General features: G+C 41.2%; 1 protein-coding gene across 2 annotated transcripts in view; it reads left to right on the top strand.

The window, feature by feature from the left end:
* Positions 1 to 18,297, top strand: part of adcy5 (adenylate cyclase 5) — a 115,489-nt gene that overhangs the window by 70,814 nt on the left and 26,378 nt on the right. The gene's annotated exons all lie outside the window — the stretch shown is intronic.

The raw sequence follows: 18,297 nt of genomic DNA, 5'->3' as shown, positions 1-18,297 counted from the left end.
TGTTAAAATGTACTTCTAATGTACTAAGTGTCTCAGGTCCATGACATAAGGAACCATGTGATGATTTCTGATTCACCACTGTAAAGAATTCAAAATCTGGGCCCTGTACCATGATGGAAGTTGAACACACTCAGGGTTACAGGATTAGTTTTTGAGTTGACAAAACCAAACCAAACCAATCCAATCAGGCTTTGTTGATACCATGATGCTGATCAACTTTCTCTGTCAACTCAGGCTTTTATCCTGAGTTTAGGTGTGACATCAATAGCAAACAGCCAATCACTTCTCTCTTCTGTTCATATTATGGCGATGAACACTGCCTAAAACCCAGGATTGGCGCAAACTAAACTGAAACATACCTGGCTAGCCACCGAAACCGGCTTCACATTTTTTCCATTATTATTATTATTATTATATTTAATTTATTGATGGTGATCATTGGCGATGGAGCAAAGTTGAGCAGAAACTATGCTAACTGTTTTAACTTATCAATAAAAGTAGAGACAGCGATTTGCCAACTTATAAAATACACTTGGTGACATCAAGTGTTTTAATGGCTGTTGGGGTTTGATACTCTCTGCCAGCCCTTTTCAATAATCAAATGGCAGATAGACTACAGCAACAAAGTGCAACATGAACTTGAGGTTTGTGTGCCAGTGGGCAGTGAGACTCCTGGCCCTCTGGGCTGTTGTCTGCAGTCGAGGGTCTGTCTGTTTTCCTTTTCCAGTAAAACCCCCACCAAACAGGCTTCATGATCAGAGGAATTATGTAAGTGTGCAGCCAAGCGATATCTTGCTAAGTGGAATATTGATACGTCTGTTACTAGAGAAACCCAGTAGTTTAATTGCTGAGGACGGTTATAACAATGTCTGTATTTGAGTCTTTGCTCTTGAACAAAACCCACACTATTATGGGAAGAGGAGGCTGGGAGTTCTGCTGGAGGAATGAAAAATTGGACTGATCTGATTTCTGCTGTTCTCGAGTCAACAACTGTTCTCGAGTCAACAATTCTCTGATTCAATGATCTGTTCAGAGCGAGTCTCCAGTTAATGATTCAGTGAATTCACAAGTCTGACTCAAAATGAGCCAAGAACCAGGAGATCCTCTGAGCTTGAGTGCGTGTGTGACTGATGGTACGAAAAGTAAGTTATTAATGCCAAATTCTAGGATTGATAATTGTAAATGAAAATCATATTTAGGTCATGACTGTCAGTTTTTTGTGAACTTAATCTGAGCTGTTTAAGCCCACTGTGTAATGCTTGAATGCGGACATGTCCACATTTGTGTATCACCGTCTCAACGGGTTAGGTTTTAGGTTATGTTTCATTTTTTACATTCAAATAATGCAAATGAATGCCCATGAATCTTCCGTAGCAGTTTCAAATGATATAAAACTAGCATGTTTGCATAGTGTTCTTTTTAAAATTGTATGCATTTTTCCCTATGTGACTATATAACAGTACAACTAGTTATATTTGGGTTATTACTTGTTTGCACACATGAGGTATCAGTAACCTGAATTGATACTTTAATACAGGGGTCTCAAACTCAACTTAACTGGGGGCCGCTGGAGGTAGAGTCTGGGTCAGGCTGGGCAGGCATTACTTCAAGTATTCCACAAAAAATAGTATTCAAGTATTCCAAAAAAGGAGCACAACTGATCCAATCTTCTCAATATTTATTATTAACGTTTCTTCTGAACTGTTCCTCTGAATTTGAACATTCCTTTCTGTACATGATTGGTTCTTCATGAGCTGTCCTTCTGACAGTTGAAGTTCATTTTACAAACTTTCTTTGTCTATAACACATATTTGTGATATTTATATTTGCTTATGTCCTTTTTATTTTCTTTATACAACACATTAATGATATTGAATGTTTTTTTTGGAAGGCACATTTCCTTTTATTATACTTAGAAAAACAATTATTGCTTTTGAAATACAAATATTTGCAGTCATGTCTGCCCGTCTTATTGAATTCTTTCTACACATGTATAGTGTCTCAGGCAAATACTGCACAAATCAAAGCAAACCTTCTTATCAACCTGTTGGACACATATTACAAGCTCAAAATGATTATTCTCACATTGTTTTAGAGCAGGGTCTCTCTCCAACACGTCGCTCCCGTTCACATATCGCGCTCACATATTTTGCGCGCTCAAGTTCGTTATTTCAAATGTAGGTGCGCGGCAAGCGCGCTCATAATTGAAGCGACGCGCTCATTTTTTCCAGGCGCAGTATGTTTGTACTTCGCGGTTGTCTATGACAACTTTTGACAACAAACCCACCGTAAACTGTCACGAGACTATCTATGGTAGCCCATAAGGGATAAAAAAAAATATATATTTTTAAAAAACGCGGCACACGCAACGACGGGCCGCACTAACATTAAACTTTAATGTCAAGTAGGGGGCCACAAAATATCACCCCGCGGGCCGCAAATGGCCCGCGGGCCGCGAGTTTGAGACCCCTGCTTTAATATATTCAGGGCCAGATTTACTAACAGCTTGCGCCAGCGCAAACCCATTTTTGGCGTTAAACTACGGTCAGGATTTAGAGACAAGACACGCAGTGAAAAATTAGCGCTGAAAAGGCGTGGACACTTATTTTTGCGGCTGACCATATTGCATATGTATTTGAAGGAGTTTCCATTTCAGAAGCAAAATTTATGGGAGGAGATTATTTAAATGAATCATGCAAGGTGATTTACTAAGGTTTGCGCTCATCAATTTACTGGTTTTTGCGCCATTATTTAGGCTACCACCCAAAAAAAGCACGTCATAAACCAGACTCTAAGTGGTAGATTGTGTTGGTGTAGCAGTTTTACTCTGGTTGTGTTTATTTTCTGTTCAATGAAGACAACGCCGATTGAAGAGGTCTCAGGATCTTTATTCTGCAGAAATACAGGGCACAATTAATATTCTTTTTCGTGGGATACACGTCTCTCCCCCTCAGTCTCATACAGCTCATAACAGCACGGAGAAAGCAGCACGCTCGTCAAATGAGCGAGAGAGAGAGCACACCCGACCCCGTCAGCGGCAAATGTGCTTCTCAAGATGTTAATTTAATCAACTAAGAGTTTCAAAACATACAAAACACAAATAATAAAATTAAATAAAATCAAACAATATAGTAAGCCACAAAACACAGGTCCCCCTTAAATGGCATACAAAATAATATACAAGGGAAAATATAATTTCTTCACCACTTACTTGCAGTAGTAAAATACATTAAATGGAGAAAAATGTCAAATTTTGGGTTAATCACACAAATCACAGGTTAATTGCACAATCACATCACTTTTGCATACAGACCTCACTTTTTTGTATGTATCAAACACATTTAAACCTGATATCAAACACATTTCAAACATTTCTCAACATAAAACACAAACAGTTTAACATACCTGCAGAAATACAGGGCACAATTAATATTCTTTTTCGTGGGATACACGTCTCTCCCCCTCAGTCTCATACAGCTCATAACAGCACGGAGAAAGCTAGTAAGCAAAACCAGTCTCGGTAAAACACTCAAGCAATTAACTACATTCAATTTCATGACATCACAGCTTTTCATTTCACTTAAACATTGTTTATCTCACGAAATAAGTCGATTACATAGCTTAATACACTTCAAAATGTTCTTACCAGCACGCTCGTCAAATGAGCGAGAGAGAGAGCACACCCGACCCCGTCAGCGGCAAATGTGCTTCTAAAGATGGCGCTGTTCGCACATCGCACGAGGTATCGTTGCGTCACCAATATGTGCCCCATATACAACAACATTCTGCATAATTGGTTCCCACTAAAACTATGTACATTTTTCGGATTACAACTCAGCATACAAAATATGAAAACAAAAATAATTAAGTTTTGATGAAGTTCACAAACAATCTTAATTACATTTCACAATTTTTTAAACCAGCTACATACTCCCCGCTGAACTTCACAAAACTAGTTCAATATGGATAAGTAGCTGTTCAAAAAGCTACACACAGAATCAACAGTTGACTCTCGACACACTCGACACAGCAACGTATGCTTCCCAAACCACAGGGAAAGTGACCCAAGCAGGCTGATCAGACCAACAAAGGGAACACTTGTAAATAGGGTGCCCCAAACACCACTTCTTAAGCGTCAATGTGACAGTTACTTGTTTTTTAAATTGTGAATTACGGCTCTGCCAACTCAGTAGGATGATTTAAATAGGTTCAAAGGAAAGACTCTCATACTACTCATGTGACTGTTCAATCCATTTTATGACAATAAAGACCCTGCAACTCCATTAACTGAACTGGTCATAGTCATTTTTTGGGTCATGTTCTGAATTAATCTGTTCACAGGATTCACAAGCCTGCCAAACCTGGTTCTGACTTGAGTAACCACCTGATTAGGAGGCGAACCCACGGGGTCAGAGGGCTGTATATCGTCAAATGAACCTCCCACTGGTGCTGATGTCACTGTGTCACGAATCAATCCTCCATTACTTGAATGTTCAGAAACATTATCACATCCGAAAGAATCATCCATAGTTGTTGAAAGCACAGATTGAGCAGAATCAGGATCCACTGCCACTGTAGGGAAACTCTCTGCCTTAGAGGATGTTCTGCCCAAGTCAGCATTTGGAGCCACAGCCCCTGCTACCCAACTGGCAGTTCGGTCAGCGTTGCTGTATTCAGACATGGGTGTTAGAACATTGCTCAAAGCTACTTCACTGCAGTCATCAACTGATTCAGTGCCTCCACTGAATGAGGGTTCAATCTCCTCGAACTCGATTGGCAGAAAGCTCGCTTGGAGGAGCAAGTTTCTATGAACAGTCTTTTCCTGACCAGTGTGGGTGTTGCAGATTCGGTAGGTGTGACATTGAGGATTAAAGGCAACGACTGTATATGGAATGGACTCCCACTTATCTGCCAATTTCTTGCGACCACGCTCACCCTTGTTGGCAAGCAGTACTTGATCCCCAACTTCAATACTGCGACCTTTAGTCCTCTTGTTGTACAAGTCTGCCTGGCGTCGCTGACTGGCCTCAGCATTCTTCTGAGCAAGTATCAAAGCTTCTTTCAAATCATCCCTCAACCTCTTCACGTACACATCATAATCAATGAGGACGTCGTCCCTCTCCACACTGCTGAACATTACATCCACTGGGAGTCTCGGAATCCTGCCGAACATCAAATAAAAAGGTGCAAATCCAGTAGACTCATGGGCGGTGCAGTTATAAGCAAAGGTCAACGATTGCAGCATCTGCGGCCAGTGTTGCTTGGCCCTAGGTGGCAGCGCCCTGATCATACCGCCCAGAGTTCTGTTGAATCGTTCAACATGACCGTTACCCATAGGGTGATATGCGGTTGTTCTAGACTTCCTCACTCCAGCAATCTGTAGCAATTCATGAATCAGTTGGCTGCAGAAATTGGCACCTTGATCCGAATGGATTCTTTCTGGGAAGCCATATACACAGAAGTATCTGTCCCACAATAGCCGTGCAACTTGTTTCGCCGATTGGTCTTTACAAGGGAAAGCATGGGCCATCTTAGTAAAGTGATCAGTTAGGACCAGGACATCCACGCTGCGACCACTGGAATTCTCCGCAGACCAAAAATCTATGCAAACCAATTCCAGGGGGCTCGATGTTTTGATGCTCTCCAGAGGAGCTCTCCCTTCAGGTTCTGGAGTTTTGCTAACCACACAGCGTTTGCAACATTTAACATATTCACGCACATCCCGTTCCAAACTGACCCAAAAGAACCTCTGTCTCGCAAGGGATAAAGTCCTACTCTGACCTTGATGCCCAGCTTCATCGTGAATGCCCTCAAGAACCTGCTTCACCAGCAAACTTGGAACAACATATTGTAGCCTCCGTTTTTTCGTCAGGACATCCTTGGACACTCTGTAGAGTATTCCATCAAGCATTTTGAACTTCTCCCACTGTTTAAGTGTCTTTATTACCTTGTGAGTTTCCCCAGTTCTCTCACGTCTAGATGGCTTCCGTCCTCTACTCACATAGAACAAGACCCTTGACAGCGTTGAATCATCCTGCTGCTTCTCCTGTAACTCCCTCAATGAAAAAACAGGCAGGGGACTAAGACCTGGAGACCATAACTGGTGTGTATCCTGAGTGAGCCACTGGACTGCTCGATCTCTTGTGCCTAGTTCCCACTCTGTGTGAACATCAAGGATAGCTGACACCTCAACACTGGTAAGTGAACATGATTCCGAGAATGCAGAGGGACAATGTTCAACGTTACAGGTATTTGCGCTCAGCCTGAACACTTCTTGAATGGTGTTATCATGGACTTGCTCGGCCTCCTCAAGTAGCGCACTATACGGCTCTGACATCATCCTTTGACTGACACAATCATGGATGAAGGGTTGCCTACTCAAAGCATCTGCGACCACATTTCTACTGCCGGGTATGTATTGGATGCTGAAACTATAGGGGGCCAGCTTGGACACCCACCTCTGCTCGCACGCATCAAGCTTTGGCTTTGTCATGATGTATGTTAAGGGATTGTTGTCCGTCCAGACAGTAAAGTCATGTCCCTTCAACCAATGACTGAACTTGTCGCAGACAGACCACTTCAGGGCCAAAAACTCAAGACGATGAGCAGGGTATTTAGCTTGTGCACGAGTGAGAGCCTTACTGGCAAAGGCAATAGGACGTGCCTTAAATTCCCCTTCTGGTACTTGTGACAGTACAGCTCCTAATCCATCCATAGACGCATCTGTACATAGAACGAATGGTCGGCTGAAATCAGGGTGAGCTAGCACAACAGATTCTAACAGCGCTGTCTTTAGTTTTTGAAACGCCACACTCTGCTCATTTTTCCAATCACTGGGATTCAGTCTCCTAAATGATGCAGTGCCTCTCACAGTGGCCTTTTTTCCTCTGGGTGCAGCTGTCAAGGTGAACAAAGGCTTCGCTATGCTGGAGCAGTTTGGAATGAAGTTTTGATAATATAACACCATTCCCAAAAAAGACCTTATCTTTTTTTGCGAAGGTGTCACTCCGTCTGGCATCATCAGGTCAGATTCAGATATGGCAGAAATGGCACTAACTTTATCAGGATCCGTTGCCACTCCAGTGTTGTCAATGACATGCCCCAGAAATTTCACACTTCTCCTCAGAAAATGACACTTCTTCGGGGCTAACTTCAGTCCGTGTGCTCTGAGCCTAGCGAACACCAGCTCAAGCCGCTCAATGGCTGCTTCCTCACTTGGAGCGTACACAAGAAGATCGTCGAGATAGCATAACAACGTGAGGAAGTTCTGATCCCCGAAGATGTTGATCATGAGCCGCATAAAGCTGGCAGGGCTGTTACAAAGCCCTTGCGGCAGACGGTTGAATTCATACAGACCCATAGGAGTCGTGAAGGCAGTGAACTTCTTGTCTTCTTCAGACATCATAACGTTATAAAAACCAGAGGTTAAGTCCATCGCACTAAAGAAGACATTCCCTCCTAGAGCTGCTAAACAGTCTGCCTGATGAGGCAAGGGGTGGGCATCCTTAACAGTTCGGGCATTCAGCCAGCGGTAGTCCACACACACTCTAAGGTCCCCATTCTTCTTCCATACCAACACAAGTGGAGAGGCCCACTCACTATTGGACTTGCGTATGATTTCCTGTTCCTCCATGTCAGAGAGAACGCTCCTCAGCTTCTGGTACTGTGCAGGTGGAACACGGCGGTAAGGAAGTCTGAATGGACGATCGTCTGACAAACGAATATGGTGGACAAACTCATTAGCTTTTCCGCAATCCAGTTTGTGTTTGGAAAATACGTCCTCATACCTCCCAATGAGCTGTACCAGCCGACTTTTCCAATAATGGGATACTTCACATGACTCAATGTCTAGATCACCAAGACCAAGTCTCTGCAGACTTTTACTTGGCCCAAAGTCAGTACAACTTCCCTCATCAATTCCTCCGATGCTCTGGCTCTGCACACTCAACATCTCATTACTGTTGCGAGTAGAATGCACACTGAGATCCTCAACAGCTATAACAGGGAAGACATCGGCAATTTTCGAGTTCCTTCTCAGTGTAATAGCCTTATCAAAGGGATTCATGATTCTGACTGGGACCCACCCATCACCAGACATAGAGGCTATGACCCTTCCCACCATGATGCCTTTCTTCTGGGTCTGTGATTTGGGTGGCTCAATCACAATAGTACTTCCCATGGAAATAGGTGTGTTCGGCGGAAGTTTGCCCCACACGAGGTGTTCTTGTCGGGGCAACAAAGTGACGGCCTGAGCCAGTTTTGCAGTGCCCACAATATCAGGAATTACACGACCCTTCCACCTGTTAATTCCTGACAGCATGTTCAGAAACTGCTCAACTTCAGGTTCTCCAGATGACTCAGGGCGATTCATGACGTTCCAATAGCTAGAGGTTTGCTTGAGTTGAGTGAGGATGAATTTAATTACATTAGTACCCAGAATCAACTGATCCCTCTGTCCCGGGACAACAAACGTGGGTACACTCACCAATGCGCCACACACATCCATCTGCAACTGATAGACCCCCTTCGGTCTAACTTGAACACCTCCACAGCCAACAAGAAGAACGTCCATGTGCGACTGGTCAACCTGTGCACACATCCCTATTCTCAACAGTTCATGCTCTGTGTCCTCATTGATTGTGCACGCCATAGATCCACTATCCAGTAGCGCCTGAACTGGAACTTTGTCATTCAATAGTACTGAAGTATAGAACAGACTGTCTGCCTTCTCCAACTTCGTGACATTCTGAAACAAGACGATACCATCACCGGAGACAGACTTGCAACATTCATCATAAACAGAAAAATCATCGTCCACATTGAGGGTTTGATGCTTTGCACTCACATAATCCCCTCCCATACGTGAGTGAATTAGTTTCCCTGAGCGGGTGGGTCAGAAGCAGATGGACTAGCAGAGCTGACAACGTTGATGCATTGCTTCTGCTGATGCCCAATCTCCATGCATGACAAACATCTCCTTTCTCTCATACAATGTGAACGGGTAGAGTGATTCCTATCACCGCAGACTCTGCACGGGGAAAAACTGTGCCACTGAGTTGTTCTCTGCCGTGAGGCAGGAGCAGTCTGACTAGTGCGCTCCAATACCCTTTCCAACATACTCAAGACGCGTTCCAAAGTGCCTGACTCCGAAGTTGCAGGAACAGCAGTCTTCGAACAATTTACAGGGACATTAATGGGTGCGTCCGATTTCAAAGTCTCTCCCTCTGTGACAGCATTAGGGTAGGTTGATAATTTAGCTGCAGCGACTTGAACCACATTAACATTATGTGCGACTGTAGACAGCTTTTTAGACTGGACTTCCCTCTGGTGCTCGTCAATGGCTTCTTGGATTTCTGCAACTGACCATTTACTGATAGGTTTACATCGAAACATGCTAGAAAGGTTTGGCTCCGAACAGTTTCTGATGAACATCATTGCTATTTCAGAACTCATGTCTTTCATCCTTTCACCTTTTTTCTGCAAATGGCTGCCTGCTAACTCAGCAGCTGCATTCAATCTTACCCAGTAATCAACAGGGCACTCATTTACCATGGGTCGTGTCGCGTAAAAGTCAGCTAGTGGTAGACATGATCCAGGACTTTCACTGAAGTAACGCCTCAACACCTCATAGATGGTTACAGGGGAGACGGCTTCGTCAGGGCTGCTTTTGAGTCTGACCTTGACAATGCTCTTAGCTCGGCCTAGCAGGTGGCTCAGTATCTCGTCTACCTGATCTGTGTCAGAACAATCAGCTTTGCGGAGATACAATTCCATCAACTCAATCCATTCCTGAACTGTATATTTGTCTGTTCCATCTCCTCTAAACATTGGGGGCTCTTTGACATCTGGCTTGACCATTAGGGTGACATTAGTGAGATTGCGGCTAGCGATAGAGGGTTCTGGCGCAACAGCACCTAATGGGACTGAACTGGAAGGTGTGACAGGGCTTTGGCTAGCTAACAGCCGTGTGGCGATGGAATCCCCTATTTGACTGCCTAATTCACCGATAAGATCACGTAACTGCTGTGCAACGTTATCATTAGCATCACTAGGAGTAGAGGCAGTCGGCCCAACAGGATGTTCAGGTACGTTATCAGGCGATTGGGGACTGTAGACTAATACTCTTGGTTTAACAATGACAGGTTCGTCCACCCTCAACAACCCTCTACCCCTCCCAAGATATGGAGTTATCATATCATAGTCTTTCCTTACACCAGCCATAGTATCAATTTACAACAATGACAGAAAGAAAAAAAAAAAACTGAACCAGTGAATGTCCAATAAGTATGATGAGGAAAAACAACAGTTCAATAAGTCAGTCTGCAAAAGCACAAAAAAAATTTTTTTTCTTTTTTCCTTTTACAGTTACCAGTTCAATGGTGAAATTGATTCCACAGCTTCCGCATGCAGCATCCAGGCATCACAAACTCTTTGCACCACTCCGGCGATCGGCTGCGGCCAATCCAGTTGATCCAGTAGGTCACGGCACCATTTTTATGTAGCAGTTTTACTCTGGTTGTGTTTATTTTCTGTTCAATGAAGACAACGCCGATTGAAGAGGTCTCAGGATCTTTATTCTGCAGAAATACAGGGCACAATTAATATTCTTTTTCGTGGGATACACGTCTCTCCCCCTCAGTCTCATACAGCTCATAACAGCACGGAGAAAGCAGCACGCTCGTCAAATGAGCGAGAGAGAGAGCACACCCGACCCCGTCAGCGGCAAATGTGCTTCTCAAGATGTTAATTTAATCAACTAAGAGTTTCAAAACATACAAAACACAAATAATAAAATTAAATAAAATCAAACAATATAGTAAGCCACAAAACACAGGTCCCCCTTAAATGGCATACAAAATAATATACAAGGGAAAATATAATTTCTTCACCACTTACTTGCAGTAGTAAAATACATTAAATGGAGAAAAATGTCAAATTTTGGGTTAATCACACAAATCACAGGTTAATTGCACAATCACATCACTTTTGCATACAGACCTCACTTTTTTGTATGTATCAAACACATTTAAACCTGATATCAAACACATTTCAAACATTTCTCAACATAAAACACAAACAGTTTAACATACCTGCAGAAATACAGGGCACAATTAATATTCTTTTTCGTGGGATACACGTCTCTCCCCCTCAGTCTCATACAGCTCATAACAGCACGGAGAAAGCTAGTAAGCAAAACCAGTCTCGGTAAAACACTCAAGCAATTAACTACATTCAATTTCATGACATCACAGCTTTTCATTTCACTTAAACATTGTTTATCTCACGAAATAAGTCGATTACATAGCTTAATACACTTCAAAATGTTCTTACCAGCACGCTCGTCAAATGAGCGAGAGAGAGAGCACACCCGACCCCGTCAGCGGCAAATGTGCTTCTAAAGATGGCGCTGTTCGCACATCGCACGAGGTATCGTTGCGTCACCAATATGTGCCCCATATACAACAACATTCTGCATAATTGGTTCCCACTAAAACTATGTACATTTTTCGGATTACAACTCAGCATACAAAATATGAAAACAAAAATAATTAAGTTTTGATGAAGTTCACAAACAATCTTAATTACATTTCACAATTTTTTAAACCAGCTACATTGGTCATTATGGAAATGATGGAAATGATCCGGATGTGTCTACCCCCCAAATTTTGTAAACTTTACTGGTAATTTTCTGCCAGTATATTATTCTTTTTTTTTCTACATATTTTTTTCTACATATTTTTTTCTTACAGTGGACTTGCTCACATGCTGCGCATTGGATTAGTTCATTTGATTCATTAGAAATGGTGGTGACACTGTAGTTTAGGGTCCAATTCTCACTATTAACTAGCTTTTAACTGACTTTTGCCTCAATAAACACCTAATTACTGCTTATTAATAGTTAGTAAGGTAGTATGAATTGGGTAGGATTAAGGGATGTAGAATAAGGTCATGCAGAATAAGGCATTAATATGTGCTTTAATTACTAGGAAACAGCCAATATCCTAGTAATATACATGCTAATAAGCAACTAGTTAATAGTGAGAATTGAACCCTAAAATAAAGTGTTACCGAAATGGTTTCATGAGACAAGGAAACATGATAGTTGCGAGGTAAATATTTTACTTTTTATGTTCAGTTTGAAATATTTGATTTGTTTAATTTGTTCTTTTCTACAAATCACTTGAGGAGGCAGGCAGATTTTACAGGCTTTTAGACAACAGCTGTAGATCTAATATAATAATTAAAGGTTCTCTAAGCGATCCTGGGTGACGTCACTTCTTGTTGACGTTCGAACTATTGTCAAACAAAACGGAGGCTAGCTAGACCCTCCCTCCTCCTCATCCGCACACTAACCCCCCAAACCACACCCCCAAACCCTTCTTGTCGGTCATTGGCTGGAACAGTTTGTTATGTTTTGGGGAGCGGGTCGCTGCAGTTTGTTTTTGGTGCTGTTTGTGAAGCATGGGCTGTCTACAGAGATCGCGTTTCTTTACAGTGTGTTCAGGGGACAGGCAGCCAGCGGATAGTGAGGAGATGTTTGCTGTATGTGACAAAAAATGTTTTGGCCTAAAAAACACATGACATCGCTTAGAGCACCTTTAAGGAATTATAGGGTCAGCTTGAGCTGGTGAGGGCGAAAGAGCTACAAGCTACAGTATAGAACAGGTAAAAAAAAAGAAAAAAAAGTGCAGGTAGTATGAACTATGGTTTTGCGATCTGTTACAGAGTCAGAACTGAACTGAAAAGAAAGCAGCAGCCCTAGCATTTTCAGGGGAGAGGGATCAAGAGGTCAGACCTCTCACGCAGTGACCCTTGATGGATTTAAGAGGCCATGTTATATAAGCAGGAAGTGTGACTTCATGCAAAATTCCTTCTTGGCACTTTTTTTTTTTTTTTGGATGAAATGGTTTTCATGCCGATGTCCCTCACCAGACTGTTGCTGACCCACTACACACTCCACTTATTAAACTTCCTGCCATTTTATTATGTCATTTCCCTGTCAACACTTTGCTATTCTGGCTCCCATGATAATTTGGTATGTTCAGAGAGCAGCTACATTTGACCTTAGGGTTGCTGTCGCTACCAATCCATTAACATTCCCACTGGCATGAACTATTGTTTTGTCCCCACTGAGACAATGTATATCTCACCAGCTTCTACGAGCATAATACTTTCTTCTTAATTATTTTTATGCTGCAAGGACGCATTCATTTGATCAGAAGTGACAGTAGACTTTTACTTTGTTACAAAAGATTTCTATTTAAAACTTTGTTTATCAAATAATCCTTTAAAATAATTGTAATTACAGTTTCTACAAAAATTAAGCAGCACAATTGTTTTCAACTGATAATAATAAGAACTGTTTCTTGAGCATCAAATCAGCATTTTAGATCATGTGACACTGGAGTAATGATGCTGAAAATTCATTGCCATTAAATTACATTTTAAAATATATTCAAAAAGAAAACGCTTATTTTAAATGAATATTTCACAATATTACAGTTATTAATCCCTTTTTTTTATAAAATAAATGCAGAATTCGTGAGACTTCCTTCAAAATAAAAAGAAAATCTTACAACCCCCAAACTTTTGAATGATAGTGTGTGTGTGTGTGTGGATAGATAGATAGATAGATAGATAGATAGATAGATAGATAGATAGATAGATAGATAGATAGATAGATAGATAGATAGATAGATAGATAGATAGATAGATTTTTCTTTTTATATTCTAAACAAGTTATTTATTTACAGTATATATACATATTTAAAGGGGTGGTTGATTGCGATTTCACTTTTTTCATTTTAAATAGTGTGTAATGTTGCTGTTGGTGCATGAACAGTATCTGCAAAGTTGCTGCACTGAAAGTTCAACGTAAGCAGAGATATCGTCTTTTAAAAATCAGGAAGTTTAATGCCTACAAAACGACTCGAATGGGACTACAACGAGATACTTCCCGGGTTTTATACGTAACTAACCCATAAATTTACATCAACCCTCCCTCTGAAATATGCAAAAAAGGGGGCATGGCCATATTTCTGCGGCTTTGTCGAAGAGGAAGAGTTCTAGTGGAGAGCTGTATGCCGTCGAAAGTGTGTTATTTTCACCCAGCTGTCAGGTCTTCTGTGTTCGGGCTTCCCACGGACGCTGTAGTTCGTCAACAATGGCTAAAATTTATGTTTGATTATGTTCCTGAAAATTACAATCGTAATTTAGTCTGTGCTGCATTTTATGGAAGACAGTTTCCAGAATCTCCAAGAATTCAATGCCGGATTCAACAAGAAACTGTTATTAAAACATGAAGCAGTTCCAACTTTAAAACCAGAGGCAGCAGTTGTTGACACCATTATTTACATTTGACCGGAGCACGTATGCAACTTTCGCCCGTAAAGGTAATGGGCGTGAAGTTTCCGGACAACGTGCGCTACGCAGTTTAGCCAATTACAACACACCGGCCCAAATAACCAATCTGAGCCCATTGCCTGTTTCTGAGGGAGTGGTTTCATAGAATCAGGAAGTCAACCGGTCGTTCAAATGACAGAGGAGAAAGTGGCTTACAATAAAGGTGAAATTTATGAAAAATAAGGCTTTTTAAAAAACAAAAAACACGAAGACATGTTATATTGCACCCCACCCATATACACAATCATGCAAAGAAAAAAAAGCAGTAAACCACCCCTTTAATCTCTTTCTTTTGCATGACACAGTACAGAATAGCTCTTTCATCATTATCCTGAAGTTAAGTTTTCTTTTTATGTGTCATGGAATGAAAGAAAGTCTCTGAGTGCGCGTCAACGTCACATTCTTTTGTTTTTCCCGCCAAAAAGTCAGTCCTCCACATACAAATCAGTCTACATGCTTTCATAGACAACCCAAGAAGTCGAGGAAGGTCTCGTTTTTTTAAGTTTCGTGACGAGCTGGTCACACATTGGCAATAAAAAGGCAATTAATATGAAAATTCTTACATGTTTAAATGTATGTGAATTTCCAAATGATTTTTCTTGACACATTTAACCACAGCTATTTTCCTTTATGATTGGCATTACTGGTCTTCAGAAAGCTGACGGTCTAGGCTGTCTTTCTTCTAGGACTGGATTTGATTGAATAGTTTGCCTCATGTTTACACGCTAAAAGCCCTAGATTACCAGCACATAATAAAGGACCCAGAGTGTGTTTTTAATAGACAGCAGAAATACTCCAGAGGCCGTAATGCGTTTGGATTCACTTTAAAGAGCCGTCCTGCCATTGTGCCACACTGCAGTGACATTTTTGGTCCAGGCTGCAGGGAGCTGATGAGTCACCTCCGTGTTAACGATTAAATGAGGTTTAAAGATCCATCTGTGATGCTCGTAGCAGTCCCGATGCTCCAGGCCTGCCTTCAGAGAGCACTGCACTCTGTCTACTTTCAGAGTCAACTAACCTTAATCCACCCACCCAGGGGAGGCCTTTTATTTGAGCTTTTATTTATAGAAGCTCTAATAGATCTGTCAGCTATATAGAAACCTTTGATCTGTGACTAATATAAGGGTTTCAGCATGCTATATTGTATAAGAAAGGGTTTGAATGTTGTTTTTGTCCTATTAGTTATTTGTGGATTTTTAAAGGGATAGTTCAATCAAAATGATAATTCTTGATATTTTCTTATCCTCATGCAGTTACAAACCTGTATGCTTTTTCACATAATAAAATATGAAATAATAAATTTTGAATTTTTTTTATAGTTGGTTCATCCGAAAATGAAAATTCTGTCATCAATTACTCACCCTCATGTCATTTCTAAAAGATGAAATTTTGACAAAATCTTCATTTTTGCGTGAACTATTCCTTTAAATCTGCTAATCTGGTATCATTTAAAATGTATTTCTAAGGCCAACAAAGTTGATTCAATTCAATTCAGCTCAATTCAATTTACAATTGTGTGATGCTTTTGCTTAGTTGTTTTTGATCAGGGCTGTTGTAATAAGATATTCCTGTGCTTCTTCTTTGTCAGCTTTCAGACAGCTTTCAGTCTTTATGAATAGGATACAATTTCATGATGCTCTTTGTGCACTTGATTTACTATGAAGAAGTGGCATCATTAATTCATTATGGTGTATTGACATCATGGAGTAGGAAGTGGGCTAAATGTAGTTAAGGGATTTGTTGTCCTTTTGTGCATTGAATCATATCATATAACCGACAGGGGCATGTTAAGGGACACAAATCAATTCCAATAATTCCAATAATCCAATTTGAATAATTAAATCTGTATAGTGGAAAATTTGTACCACTACAAAGTGAATGAGAGGTCTAAAATACACTCAATTGCTTTGTTTTATTTCTCATTTGTAAGTCTCTTTGGATTTTATTTACTAGAAGCAAAAATCTTTTTAAATTTAACTTGGCAGTGTAACTCTTCTTGCTCTTTGTTCTAAGGACATGAATGATACCACGATTTGTTTGTTTATTTAATATTATTATTATTATTATTATTATTTTTAGGGTCATGACATGTCTAAAAAGCCTGTTTAAATCAGCTGGTTTAAGATGGTTAAGCTGCTATTTTAGCTGAAACATCTAAGCATTTAATTGAGGTTTGAACTTCAGGGTCTTTTTTAGAAAAATATGTAGAAGGTCTGCAGTGTCAAAGTTCACCCAGACAATGATCGATTGACTGAAAGTCATTAAGCAGGCTTTTTCAGGGAACCGAAGCAGCCTGTGTGCCTCGAAAAAGGGAGTGGCGCACATCACATGAGATAAGTTTTTTTGTTCGAGAACAGCCTGCCTTCTGGGCCTATTTTAAACATTTCTGGAAATCATCTTTAATATTAAGTCTGAACGGAGGGGTCACGATCACCCAGAACCTGGGCTTCAGTCAAACAACCTCAGTGTCTCTCTACTGTCACGCTAGCTTGAGTGTCAGACCAGCCCAGAGCTGTTTGAAATAAAGCTAGATCAGTGTCAGCATTTAGTAAAAGCTCTGTAGATGAATATTGAATAGGACAAGTCATTACAGCCCACAAAGTTTTGTTTTGTCTTTCATTCAAGGTGCACAAAGAAGAGCCATATCTGTTACCGGCTCCCACAGGGGAATATCGTGCTTTATTCACTTTCTTGTCTCTGTAGGCCCAACATTCTCTTAATGTGAATGTCATCTGTTGCTATAGAGAGTGCGCACTCCCAAACGAACCTGTCTTCTGTGCCATTGGCATGGTAATGGAGCTGTGATGCTGGGATCACATTAGTTAGCTCATATTGTATCTATGTAAAGTCTGCCTCGCAAATGGTCAATTGAAATGAATAGCTGTGGGCGAGGGTTTCAATTGTCAGCCAGGTAACCGTGGCAACCGTGTAATATACACTGTAGGTGAATGTGCACCGCGCTAATGTGTGGGGATGAGAGCCTGAGATGATAAATGAGAATGACCTGCTTTTTTATTGGGTTTATTTATTTGGGAAATGCTTTTATCCACAACGCTGGTTCTCTATTCTGATTGGCTATTTTATATTCTACTAGTATCCAATAGTTTCACCACAGGTACCGTTTCACCATTTGTCAGGGTAGGAATCACAGGATCCAATAGCAAGTAAAAGTATTTAATGATAATGAATGCAGAGTGAACAGTGAAGACAGGAAGACTGGTGACGATCTATCTCAGACAGCAGGGCTCTGGCAGCGCAGATGACAGCAGTGGGGGAAGCGTAGTTCCGTCACTCGAAAGTCCAACACGAACCAGATAATCCACTGCAGCAGAGTGAAACAACACGGACCAGATAATCCACTGTAGCCGAGTGAAACGGCACTGGCAGAGAGCTGCAGGAATCCGTGAACGGGAGCTGAGAACGAGACTGACACCAACATGAGAACCGAACAGGACCAAGGAAAAACAACGATCTGACACTGAACATGACAAACACAGCACTACATATAGGACTCACAAACGAGGTACACCTGCGACTGATCTGATTGCTCGTCAGCACAGCTGACGCTCGAGGGCAATCAGATCAGAGCAGTAACACACAGAATGGGAAGGTGAACCTGTGAACCGTGACACCATTTGTATCACTGCTTACAGGATTTCTCTCACAGACAGTGTCATGGCGGACAAGCAAACATCGTAATTTTACAAATACTATAGTGTCACGGCGCGAATGTAGTTATTTAGACCTCAAAGATGCGACTTTTATATAAACATAGCGCCTATTTGACCCTCCGAGAACAGATTTATCTCAGCCAATCCTTTATCAACATAAGAGCCAGCGGCAAATTAACAGTGTTTAAACGCAAGGTTTCATTCATTTTGGGTATATCAATCG

This window comes from Rhinichthys klamathensis, unplaced genomic scaffold, assembly GCF_029890125.1.
Source record: "Rhinichthys klamathensis goyatoka isolate OS25496 unplaced genomic scaffold, OSU_Roscu_1.1 h1tg000201l_1, whole genome shotgun sequence".
NCBI lineage: Eukaryota > Metazoa > Chordata > Actinopteri > Cypriniformes > Leuciscidae > Rhinichthys > Rhinichthys klamathensis.
This window is presented reverse-complemented; position numbering and strand designations above follow the sequence as displayed.